The sequence below is a fragment of the Caretta caretta genome, chromosome 26 (assembly GCF_965140235.1).
Source record: "Caretta caretta isolate rCarCar2 chromosome 26, rCarCar1.hap1, whole genome shotgun sequence".
Classification (NCBI taxonomy): Eukaryota; Metazoa; Chordata; order Testudines; family Cheloniidae; genus Caretta; species Caretta caretta.
Genome location: NC_134231.1, coordinates 1,087,086 through 1,099,205, shown reverse-complemented (window position 1 = coordinate 1,099,205; position 12,120 = coordinate 1,087,086). Strand labels below are relative to the sequence as shown.

The 12,120-nt window shown below is 45.8% G+C and overlaps 1 protein-coding gene across 1 annotated transcript in view; it reads right to left on the bottom strand.

The window, feature by feature from the left end:
• Positions 1-7,719: 7,719 nt before the first annotated feature.
• Positions 7,720-12,120, bottom strand: part of ZMAT4 (zinc finger matrin-type 4) — a 260,600-nt gene continuing 256,199 nt past the window's right edge. The window contains exon 9 of the transcript XR_012666151.1: positions 7,720-8,412. The gene's annotated coding sequence lies outside the window, so the exon portion shown is untranslated. The remainder of the gene's footprint in view (positions 8,413-12,120) is intronic.

Here is a 12,120-nt window from a genome sequence, read left to right as displayed (position 1 = left end):
TCTACCCTGCAATCAGAGGTGTGGTGGCAGCTCACGAATAGCAGGGAAGATGGGGCGGCAGAGAGTGCGCTAGCCTTCCTGGAACCCCAGGTACATACTCACGCTGCTAGCCAGCATTGAGATCTGCGCTTCCAGAGCTTCACTGGCTTTAGATACCAAGATGGTTTAAAAAAAGCCACAAAGAGAGTACATGTAAAACCAAAAATGGTTAGTTTAGAAGATCGTTAAATTTCACTGAAGTCCTGACAGTGTTATTTACTGTTGATCTCACCTGATAGTTCTGCATGAGCAGCTCACATGCCTGCGACATAGTGTTTAGCTATTCTATAGCATCAAATAACTGTGTTCCTGTCAGATCCAATCCCTTTCCATCACAGTGTTCTGTCTGTCTGCCCTTTCCCACTGCAAACATGGCTACTGTAAGTAATGATTTTACATACACATATCAATACAAGCTGCTTCCTTTTGTTTTCATCCATCCAAGATTGTTTCCCCAGTGCTTATTCATCCTGTTTGATTTCCTGTAGGTTCTTTGCATTGCATCTTCATCACAGAACAAGGGAGTTTGCTTGCTCCTTAGCATTTCCATCAACTCGTAATAAATGCTGCATGACATTACCAACCCCCTCTCCTCTGCTCCAAAAACATCTGACTTAGATGGTCAGGGCTGTTTTTCTATTTGCTGCATTAGAGCTCAGTACATCCTGCTCAACAACCATCATTTACAAGCTGCAGCCCATCTCTGCTGCTGCAGAGTAGAGCTGTACACACAATATTTGCAGACAGAGAGAAACTACCTAGTGAGATTTCTTCTTTCTGCAAAGGAGAAGGGGGTGGGGGGAGATCACTTTTTGCCAGTGTAGTTTTGTGTATTTGCATGAGAAGGATCCTTTAGTGAGAACTGTTTGATTTGTGAACACTAAAGCAGTGTTTCACATTGCGGGAGTGCACATTTGCATATATTTGTTTACGAGCTTCAATAGTGAATTTTTAATTTGGGTTTTCCTCAAAGCAACCCCTTATGAACACAGCTGTAAGGGAGCAGAAAAAAATACCATTGTGCCTTCTGTGAAGAATCACGACTATGCACTACAGCCTGGATTTCAGATTGTGTGTAGCAAGCCACAGAATAAACGAAATGTGCAAAAAAAATGGTGCCGAGTATTCTGAATAATCAGTGAAGGATTATAGGCTGCGTGGAGACATTCCACAAACAGCAAGTGGGAATGCCAAGCTACCTGTTATGCATCATTCACTCAGCTCTAGTCATGGCCATTACATGTGTTATCAGTCCACATCCACTCTCCAAATCTCCAGGAAGCTTCTGGCTCCCTCTCTGTATCCCCCTCTACTTTGAAGATCCCCGGGGAACACGTAGCCATCCCCAGTCCTGTCAGCACATGCAGGTCAGAGTCTGTGCTGAACCCCAGCACCATTTGGTTGAAGTCATTTACATGTGGGTCACTCATTGCTTCCAGCCTTAAAGCATTTGGCTGCATCACCTAGAATTTTGTTACATTAACCTGGGAGTCCTCACTTAAAGAATTGTTTGCAGCACGAATCCCATCAAGGACAGTACAACTGCTGGTTTCAGAAGGAAGCTGCATACTGCTGGCTCGTGAATGAGCCCTTGGAACCATGATTCCAGTTCATTCATCCAGGACAGTTTTACTGGCATAAAAACTATTGGTTTTGATGGAAATTATGCCTCCCCTCCAGAAGACCGAGCAATAGTTATTGGGGCCCGGAGACATTGCACTATGTGGGGGAGGGGTGTTCCTCCAGAACAGTCTAAGCCAGTGGTTCTCAATCTATTTACCACTGTGGACCGCAGATGCAGCTCTGTGCGTATTATGTGGGCTGCATCCACACTACCTGTGTGGCCCAGAGGATGTCACATGGGCCAAACCTGTGCACTGATTGGGCTGCAAGCGGCTCACTGGTCTAAACTGAGCTCCCGGTGAAAATTACAAAAATGCTTTTAATCAAGAAGTAGGCAAATCAGATGGGAAAGAGTCCCTATCGGAGTCACTTGATAGCCCCAGCAGGATTAAAAACACATCTTATACTCATTATCACAACCTAGGCATAAACCCTGACGGTCTATTAGGCAAGGTCAGCCTTTGGCAGGGGCTACAGATGTTAATGCTCCCCTCAGAGGACGTTGTTCAGAGCACAGGTGTAAGCCCGAAAGACTCCCACTGATTTTGCCAACTTTCAGATCAGAGTGCCCATATGTGGCACCAAACCTCAGCTAGAGGCTGGGCAGCCCAAAGCCTTCACTTTAAGCTGGGCTAGATGCTGCAACTGCACTTAAGAAAAAAATGTTTTCTTGCATGTTATTGTCCTAACTGTGGGCTTAAAAGTCACCCTAGGTAATGCTACACCATATATAAGCTCCAAGGACCTGGTCCTTTGAGACCTCGGTCTCATATGCAAAGGTGACAACACCACCTTGAATTTCTGCAATGCATGTCATTGCAAAAAGAAAAGGAGTACCTGTGGCACCTTAGAGACTAACCAATTTATTTGAGCATGAGCTTTCGTGAGCTACAGCTCACTTAGAAGTTCACGAAAGCTCATGCTCAAATAAATTGATTAGTCTCTAAGGTGCCACAAGTACTCCTTTTCTTTTTGCGAATACAGACTAACACGGCTCTTACTCTGAAACCTGTCATTGCAAAGACTCCCAGTCTCTTGACAAACTTCATAAATGGATACACCACTCCACTGCATGTGAAGGTATCTGAAAGTTACAGTAGAACCTCAGAGTTACAAACTGATTGATTGCTTACTTCCAGTTCCAAATGAAGTGTGTGGTTGACCAGTCAGGCAGCAGCAGAGGCCAAAAAAGGCAAATACAGTACAATGTTCAATGTAAACTACTAAAAAAAAAAGTTTACAAAAAGATTTGACAAGGAAAGGAAACTGTTTCTGTGTTCGTTTCATTTAAATTAAGATGGTTAAAAGCAGCACTTAACAGTATTATTTAATCACTGGGATTTCACAGTGCTGCATTCCCTGCAGCATCTTTCCCATTCATAGCCACACACAACCCGGTGATTTCTTCTACTGCTCTGTCTCCCTTGCGAAGTAATTTTGAGGAGTGATTATATTGGCAAGGTTTAGACTGGCAGGGTTTTATAACTCCGGGGTACTGGATGTGACCTCACTGAGTGACAAGAGCTCTACTGCTTTTGCTTATCACTGGTAGGCAGGAGTCTGCTGGGTCTGGAAAACCAGGAGGTCAGCAAACACTGTAATCAACAGCTCAAGGAGTGACGTGAGAATAAGGGCAGAGGAGCATCATGGAGCAGGTCCTCAAGGAATCCATTCTGAAGCACTTAGAAGAGAGGAAAGTGATCAGGAACAGTCAGCATGGATTCACCAAGGGCAAGTCATGCCTGACTAATGTAATTGCCTTCTATGATGAGATAACTGGTTCTGTGGAGGAGGGGAAAGCAGTGGACGTGTTGTTCCTTGACTTTAGCAAAGCTTTTGAGATGGTCTCCCACAGTATTCTTGCCAGCAAGTTAAAGAAGTATGGGCTGGATGGATGCACTACAAGGTGGGTAGAAAGTTGGCTAGATTGTCGGGCTCAACGAGTAGTGATCAATGGCTCCATGTCTATCTGGCAGCCGGTATCGAGCGGAGTGCCCCAAGGGTCTGTTCTGGGGCCGGTTTTGTTCAATATCTTCATAAATGATCTGGAGGATGGTGTGGATTGCACCCTCAGCAAGTTTGCAGATGACACTAAACTGGGAGGAGTGGTAGATACGCTGGAGGGTAGGGATAGGATACAGAGGGACCTAGACAAATTAGAGGATTGGGCCAAAAGAAATCTGATGAGGTTCAACAAGGACAAGTGCAGAGTCCTGCACTTAGGACGGAAGAATCCAATGCACCGCTACAGACTAGGAACCGAATGGCTCGGCCGCAGTTCTGCAGAGAAGGACCTAGGGGTTACAGTGGACGAGAAGCTGGATATGAGTCAACAGTGTGCCCTTGTTGCCAAGAAGACCAATGGCATTTTGGGGTGTATATGTAGGGGCATTGCCAGCAGATTGAGGGACGTGATCATTCCCCTATATTCGACATTGGTGAGGCCTCATCTGGAGTACTGTGTCCAGTTTTGGGCCCCACACTACAAGAAGGATCTGGAGAAATTGGAGAGAGTCCAGCGAAGGGCAACAAAAATGATTAGGGGTCTGGAACACATGACCTATGAGGAGAGGCTGAGGGAACTGGGATTGTTTAGTCTGCGGAAGAGAAGAATGAGGGTGGATTTGATAGCTGCTTTTAACTACCTGAAAGGTGGAGCCAAAGAGGATGGATCTAGACTATTCTCAGTGATAGCAGATGACAGGACAAGGAGTAATGGTCTCAAGTTGCAGTGGGGGAGATTTAGGTTGGATATTAGGAAAAACCTTTTTCACTAGGAGGGTGGTGAAACACTGGAATGTGTTACCTAGGGAGGTGGTGGAATCCCCTTCCTTAGAAGTTTTTAAGGCCAGGCTTGACATAGCCCTGGCTGGGATGATTTAGTTGGGATTGGTCCTGCTCTGGGCAGGGGGTTGGACTAGATGACCTCCAGAGGACCCTTCCAACTCTGATATTCTATGATTCTATGAGCCAGACACTTACAAATGAGCATTTCCTGCTACTGACCACACATGCCAATCTACGTCTGGTATGTGAGCTGGGGAGGAGAGCTCTTGCTCCCGGCTGCTGGGACCTGGCCAAGCTTGAGGTTACTGGACACAAGAATCACCCCAAAGCACACTGTGGAAGTACTATTTCCCCTAACTCCAAGAGGTGAAAAACCAGAAGTCAGCATTGTTCTTAGGAGGCCAGTCACCCGGACTCAGTAACAGCATCTCCCTACAGGAAGGCTGTAGAGACAATATATTGGGCTCAGTTCCTTCTACTGTGCAAATGGCTGAACCCAGCCTTACTTAATGTCTCCAGCCTTGAAGTGATAAAGAATTGGGTGCGCACACAGGATCAGAAGCATAATCTGATTTTCATTTTAGGCTAATGAGCTCTAGTGACTAGCATGGGACCCCAGGAGCTCATGTCCTCTGTGAGCATAGATGGATTGGAGTCCATTCATTTTCTCGGGCAATACACTAGTCCCAGACATGAAGCCCATGAAGTGCCATCTTCATCCCAGATAACTCAGAGCGGCCCTTGCGTGGAGTGATCCAGAGACTTTTTCCCTTCAGAGTTACCAGACACGTGTTAATGTTTCCTATCAGGATTAGCTTGGTGACATTGTAACATATCATTTACCTGCCCACTCTTGAGATGGAGATCTTGTTAAGTCATGCACATGCTGTAACATACAGATATTGCACATAAAAGGCTACATCTTAAGGTAACTGTGCAGGAGAAGATTTGCTGGATGCACTTGCAAACTATCACCGTTCAGGATCACCATGGTGCCCGTGCAATTGCAGCTGGTTAGAAGGCTCTTGCTGCTGGTCCCTTGGACTGAATCTCGATATTCAAGAGGAGGCGTGAGCCGCACTGCTCTCAGATGTGCTGCATATGGAGAAGCCCCTGCCTGGCTACACAACGGGCGTGGGGACAGGTGTTTCTTGTTGGCAGGGCTCTCAGTTCTGCAAGATGATTGTGGTAGAGGTGAAACAGCGGTCAGAGCCACTTCAGATTCTGAATACACACTGCACTGCCCCATAGCGAGGACAGACTTTTCACCCATTGGATAACGGGATCCTAACAGTCCTTGTTAGTACAGAACTAACTGAGGGCCACATCATGTGCCCCCTGCAGATCCACACATCGAAAGCCTTCTCTGCAAGGCGGGACTGAGCTAAGGTGGTCACTCACACATTCCCAGAAAACCGGAGATGCTCTGCCCCCACCGGTGTGGCCCGGTGGGTGAGGTCCCACCAGCAGGGGTGGAGCAGCACGTTCTTCAAAATGGAGCTCCCTGTCCAATACCAGAGAGAACCTCGTCCAGCTCCGTCTGAGTCCCGGTCAGCGGACACGGGACGAACCCTGGAAAAGCAGGGCTGTCGGGTTTAACCCCAGACGAGTGGCCTGCCTAGGTTCAGTCCTCAGTGCAGCACCACCACCCCCTGCCTATGTGATGTTCAGGATCCCTCATGGGGTACAGGGGGAGCTAGAGATGCACATTCCCCTGCCCCCTCCAGCTCTGCAGAAATTAGTCAAAGAGACTGCCGTCTCAGCCTGTTCTAGCCTTTCAGCATAGCCTCCTTCTCCCCCTACCCCAGCGTTGTGGGGGCCGCAGGGAGTAGGGACCCGGCTGTGGAGGGTGGGAAGTTCTAGGAACCATAGCCAGTTGCATCTGCATGACTAGGGGACAGGCTTCAGAGCCTTTACCCTGGGGGAGCGGGATGTTCACACATGCGTGTATGCAACTCCACCCCCTTGTTGGGCCATGTCAGGGGTCCTACATGCAGGGATCCTCACAGAGTTCTTCTCCCCTGCAGACCCTCCTGGTTATTCTTTCAGCGGGGATGAGATGGGCCTTAATCATTTAAATGGTCTAACTACAAAACCAGAAGTCTGGGTCTGGTCTTGCACTTGAAGCCTAGATATCCAGCCAACACAGAGCCTGGCGCTTTGCTGCTGTGACAAACCCCAGAGCTCCATATCTGAAAGGCCACTTATGCACAAATGGGTGAATAGGACTTGCAGGAATGGGGGAATCCTTAAATGTTGCAGCAGCTGCACAAGTGCTAGAAGGGGTAAGGGCCTCTCAGCATTTCCATTACAACCCTGACGGCACAATCTAGAACAGCCATAAAAACCGGCTCCGTGCTCACACATCCCAACCATGCATGATTTTTTAACACACAAGTTTTCAAAATGAAAAGGCCAACTTAGCTGTTTCTAAGCCACAGGCCTGCCTGGAACTCTTGACAAAATGCAGGTTCCACAGCCCGGGCCCCTCTGCCTCAGTACTACCCCAGAGCCGTGGGTGGGGTGGGAAAGGAACCTCTCTGCCCTTTTCCGAATGCCCCCTCTAGACTCACTGATCCCGTCACATACACCTTCCCTACAGCCTCCACCACCACCAGCTCTCGTCTCAGTGGGGACTTTCTGCAGCTTCCCTGGGGCTAGGCACGCTGGAAAGGAAAGAAAAAGCCATTAACATTCTCAGTCGGAGATTCTGGTTGTCTCCTGAAATGCCCTTGACATTCATTTTTGATTGTAGATCATTAATATTTACATCAATAATAATGGGAACAGGGATATTGATTGGGTCAATAAAATAGTCAGTTACTGTATCAATTATAAATTAATGTATTTTTTCCTCAAGTACCATATGAGGGCTAAGAGCGAAAGGCAGGTTCCATGTAGAATCATCATCAAGCACTCTCTCCATGACTGCTCCAGTGGGGGAACTGGAGACTAAGACACCATCCTATCATTTGGGTAGTATGATCAAGAAGCACCTCCTCTTCACACCTGTGTCTCATGGATGGATAGGAAGCACAAAGAACACTCTCTATCCCTCCAAGCAGGTACAGCACCTCATCCTTCTCCACAGCTGCTCTGTTTGTAGATAGCATTAAAGACACAATGGGTCACAGTTTGATTGCTGCTAGGCTGATGGCTCCTCAATCTGCCCTTGTCTTAAGCCACTGAGCAAAAATCTCCCTGTTTCTGATGAAGGTGATGAGGAAGGAGTGGTGATTACCACCCCAGAGAGAATACTGAAGTGGCAAAGTTAGCTAGATAAGTTTATTATGCACAGTAAGGCACACATGGGAGGGTCAAATAGAACTGTCCGGGAAGAAACAAAGAGCCAACTTACCAATGCTAGGACACAGGGGGGGCGTGGCCATCTTCTGCCTCAGTGCAGCCCAGCAGAAGCATCATCCCAGGAAACACTTCCCCAATTAGAATATGGTGTGAAGGTATTGCTTTCTGGGCACAGCAGCAGGGCACGGACTTGCCCCTCTGCAGCATCATCTGGGAAGGTATCAGAATTATGCACTAGGAAAAGCTGGTGCTAGGGACACATTACACACTGAATAAGTGTACTGCTTCCCCCTTTAGTGGCTGAACCCCAGAGGGATAAGAGCCCGGAACTGCTGCCAGCTAATGGAGTGAATCCTTTAGCACATGTGGCAGTGACCTGTGTGTTTGGTGCTGAGCTGCAGCCCACAGCACTGGGCTTTTGTTAGACGTCACCCAGCACTTGCTTCCCAGAGTGGCTTCCCAGAGTGACCTCTGTGCATCTCCGGGAGAAGGATTCAGTGGTTGGAACTAGTGTTGGTTGACTCGGAGACTTGCTCCTAAGGGCCAGGAGGATACGCTCCAATCTTCTGCCCCCGCAGTCCTGTGAAGGCACCGAGAGTCCTGTGCATGCGAATGTGTCCAGGAAGATCATCAATCAGGAGGGCGTTAGGACCTGGGCTAAGAGAAGAGGACGTTTGGTGTTGATATTGGGTCCCTTCCTCACAATGGGGTGCATTAGGGAAGGAGCGGTACAGATCTGTTTACCCTGGGTCTCCAGTCATGCTTTAGCAATGCCTAGTTGCAATCCCCATAAAGTGGGCTGAGCCTGGGACTGGGTGTTGGAAAATTTTTTAAAAAGTGTAAAATTAATGGAATAAAATAAACAAGATACGATAATGGGGTGACCAAGTACACCCTGTATTCACATCCTACTGTAATGATCTTTGTACAAACGTATGCCTTGTAAGAGACCACTTGAGAACTCAGTTTGCTGGTCAATATTGTCTTGATAAAATGTGTAGCAACACTGCATGTCAAGCTAAGATTTTCCTTGTAACCATTTCTGACATGCCTGGTTACTTCAGCAGGTCATGGTAAGGCACCCCTGGTTTCAGGGCAGGGGTGACACAGCAGCGCACTAGTCTGGATTATACCACAGTATGTCACAAATAGATATGGTATAAAAACCTCAATAGAATAGAGCAGAATGCAGTCACCCTTCTTATACAATTGAGAGCACCAAATATGGAGTCAAATATAGTAAAAATTTTAAGCGAACCAAATATACTGCAGAATCATTAGAGATTCCATGCTTGACTAATAAGAGTATAGCAGCAAGAATATACTACAAGCCACCTGACCAGTATAGTGATGATTGTGAAATGCTCAAGGAGATTAGAGAGGCTTTAAAAATAAAAAACAAAAAACCACCCCCCCCACACACACACACCATCCCCCCCTCCCTCCCCCCACAAGAAAACCCAATAATGGAGGATTTCAGCTATCCCTATGTTGATTGGGAACACGTCACCTCAGGACAGGATGGAGAAATAAATTTTCTAGACACCATTAGTGACTGCTTCTTGGAGCAACTAGCCCTGGAAAGCACAAGAGGGAAGGCAAGCCTTGATTCAGTCTTAAGTGATATACAGGATCTGATACGAAAGGGGAACACAGCTGAACTGCTTATAAATCCTGTCCAGCAGGCACCTTTCTAATATATTCCCTGTATGAAAGTTTATACAGAATATTTAGCATTGAAGTTACTGACGTTACTTCCCAATGTTAGTTACTTAACACGCAACAGAGAACAATACCCTGGTGTTCTAGTAGCGGAGAGGAAAGCCACTGAGTATCACTCTTAGTGTTGTAAATATTTCTTAACACTACATCTTATTAAATAGGATATATGTTCTTTATATTAAAACCACATCAACTGATTATTAAAAACATATATTGGGGTCTACCAGCTGCGGAATGGCTCCAGGCCTTTATGTAGCTAAACTTTCCATGGCAAGCTCTGTCTGGAGTGCTTTGAGGCCTTTCCAAATGAACCTCCTGAGACAGGTGTACTGATCTGGATATCCAGTTTCACTTTGCATGTCAAGATTTCCCTTGCCTTCCCCATTTTTTTTTTTAAATATAAAAATTAAGACTTCATTTTCCACCTAGAATGTACTGAAGCCACTGGCTAAAAAGGCAGAGACAGGCAGACATGAAAGACTGTCATTGTCCCAGGGCCTAATGCCCATCCTCTCGGGTAGGATGACATTGGTCTCTGAAGGCCACTTATTACCTTCACTCCTTTTTCTTTTCCACTTCCCTGGCACTTTTCATCTGAGAATCTCAGAGAGCTTTACAAACAAAAACACTCCTTAGACTGAGCTCTCCAGAGCAGGGACAGTCTGCTGTGTTACTTTTCTGAACTGTGCCCAGGAAAATGGCATCTTGATCTTTGACCGGAGTTCCTTGGCACTATAATAAATAGTATCTCACAACCCGCCTCCTGGGAGTTTTAGAGGAGTAATTTCATCCCCATTGTACAGACAGGAAAATGGACTGAAGTTATGGGATTTGGCCAGCTTCATCTAGTACGTTGCAGGCAGAACTGGGAATAAAACACAAGGCCTCACCCCCAAACTGTGCTCTAACTAGTGCAGGTCAACATTTTTCCATTATAATGATTTTTGATAGAAGATTTGCATTTTTCCAACAATGCAATCAAAAAAGGCCATGTTTTCACAAATTTGGGTGTTTTCATCAAAAGACAGAACCTCAAACTTTTCAGTTTTCCACGCTTGGGGTGTTTTTTGTCCACAAAAAAAAAGTAACTAGTTTTAACTGGATATATTCCCCCATTCTTTGTGCTGCTTCTGCAAAGAAAATATTTGATTAGCATTTAAGAGAAGAAACCCCTTGATGGTGCCCAATAGCAAAGCATGTTTTTCTCCATGATTACCTACCGTTCTGGCTCATTGAGGGTTACAGCATGTACATTGCTGATCTGAAATTGAATAGCAATACATCTTCAGGCTCAGTGAACTGAAAACTTAACTTCTCTCATAACCGGGGGAAACACAATGCAAGCTGCACCTGCTACCACGAAGGCTGAATGGTGCCTGTAAAAACTACGTGCTGAATATGTACAAGACTGTGTGACAGTATGTCAAGAATGGGTGAGAGTCCAAGTTTGCTCCATCACGGGAGAAGGTTGCATTTACCTCTTCAGTGTGTGAGAGTGAGAGCGAGAGAGACAGACAGTGTTTGCATGCATGGAGAGGAGTCATGGCTGAGCCATGCTGAGAACATACCCATTGGTCTCAGGCAGATTTGTACCCTGCATGGCTCAGCTGGGCCTCCACAGCTGCTATCTGTACTGCTGTGGCCACACCGTTATTTATTCTTGCACTAGCTCTCATCAAGTTAGTACAAGTACGTGTACACAAACAGGGAAGATCAGCCTGAGTGTGTTTAATCCCGCCTGTGCTAAGCAGTTGTGTTAATAACTAAAAGTTGCATAAAGTTTTTATGCTACATATGTGTTTGCTAAAGCAATTTTTAAATTGCTTATAATTTTATCCCAGATTTACCAGTATCTAACCCTCATTGAAGTCTTATAGAATCATAGACTTCAAGGTCAGAAGGGACCATTACGATTGACAATTCAGGAGGTCAGACTAGACTAAGTGCAGCCTTTTTAAAGTGCATGAGAACATAGTGCAAAAAGCTTAAGACATTTCTGAGTTAGAAGGAAAGTATCTGAGTGACTTTTTCTTGTACTGTCCAAAAAGAAATCACCTTTCTGCTGAGACCAGACAAAGAAAGTTTTAGTCCAAAAGGGAGTGTTTTGAGGAAGCTGTGGAGTTATGAGTGAGTGAAAATAGAGGACAGTAATGGAAGTTGAGTGGCAGCCATTTCTCCTTGGGCATTAAGAGTCTTGTGAAATGACAGATATTGGGGACAGTGTGTCCTTCCCATACTCCAGCTGGAATTCATGCTGAGGTTGTAACAGTTAAATTGCAAAGATAATTACGTTCCATAAGAGATCATAGCACAGCTTCTGTCACAGTTACTAGCACCTCAGCCACTGAAGCTGTCTCATGTAAAAGCAGGAGGGGTATGTTAACTTGAACCAGGAAAGAATACAAGACAAGGAGTATACACCCTCTATCCACCTAAATAAAGGTTAGTTCATTAATAATAGCAAGAGGGACCCAGTGACAAAGCCAGAATACTAAATCTTCAGCAAGGTGAAAAGATCCAAATGTAAATGCTGTTGCCAAGATCAGGTTGTTCTGAAGTCTGTGTGCTGGGGTTTCCCATTATTAATAGGTGGTAAACAGTGGTGTTTGTGGGCAAAGAATCAATGAACGTTGTTTGCTTCCT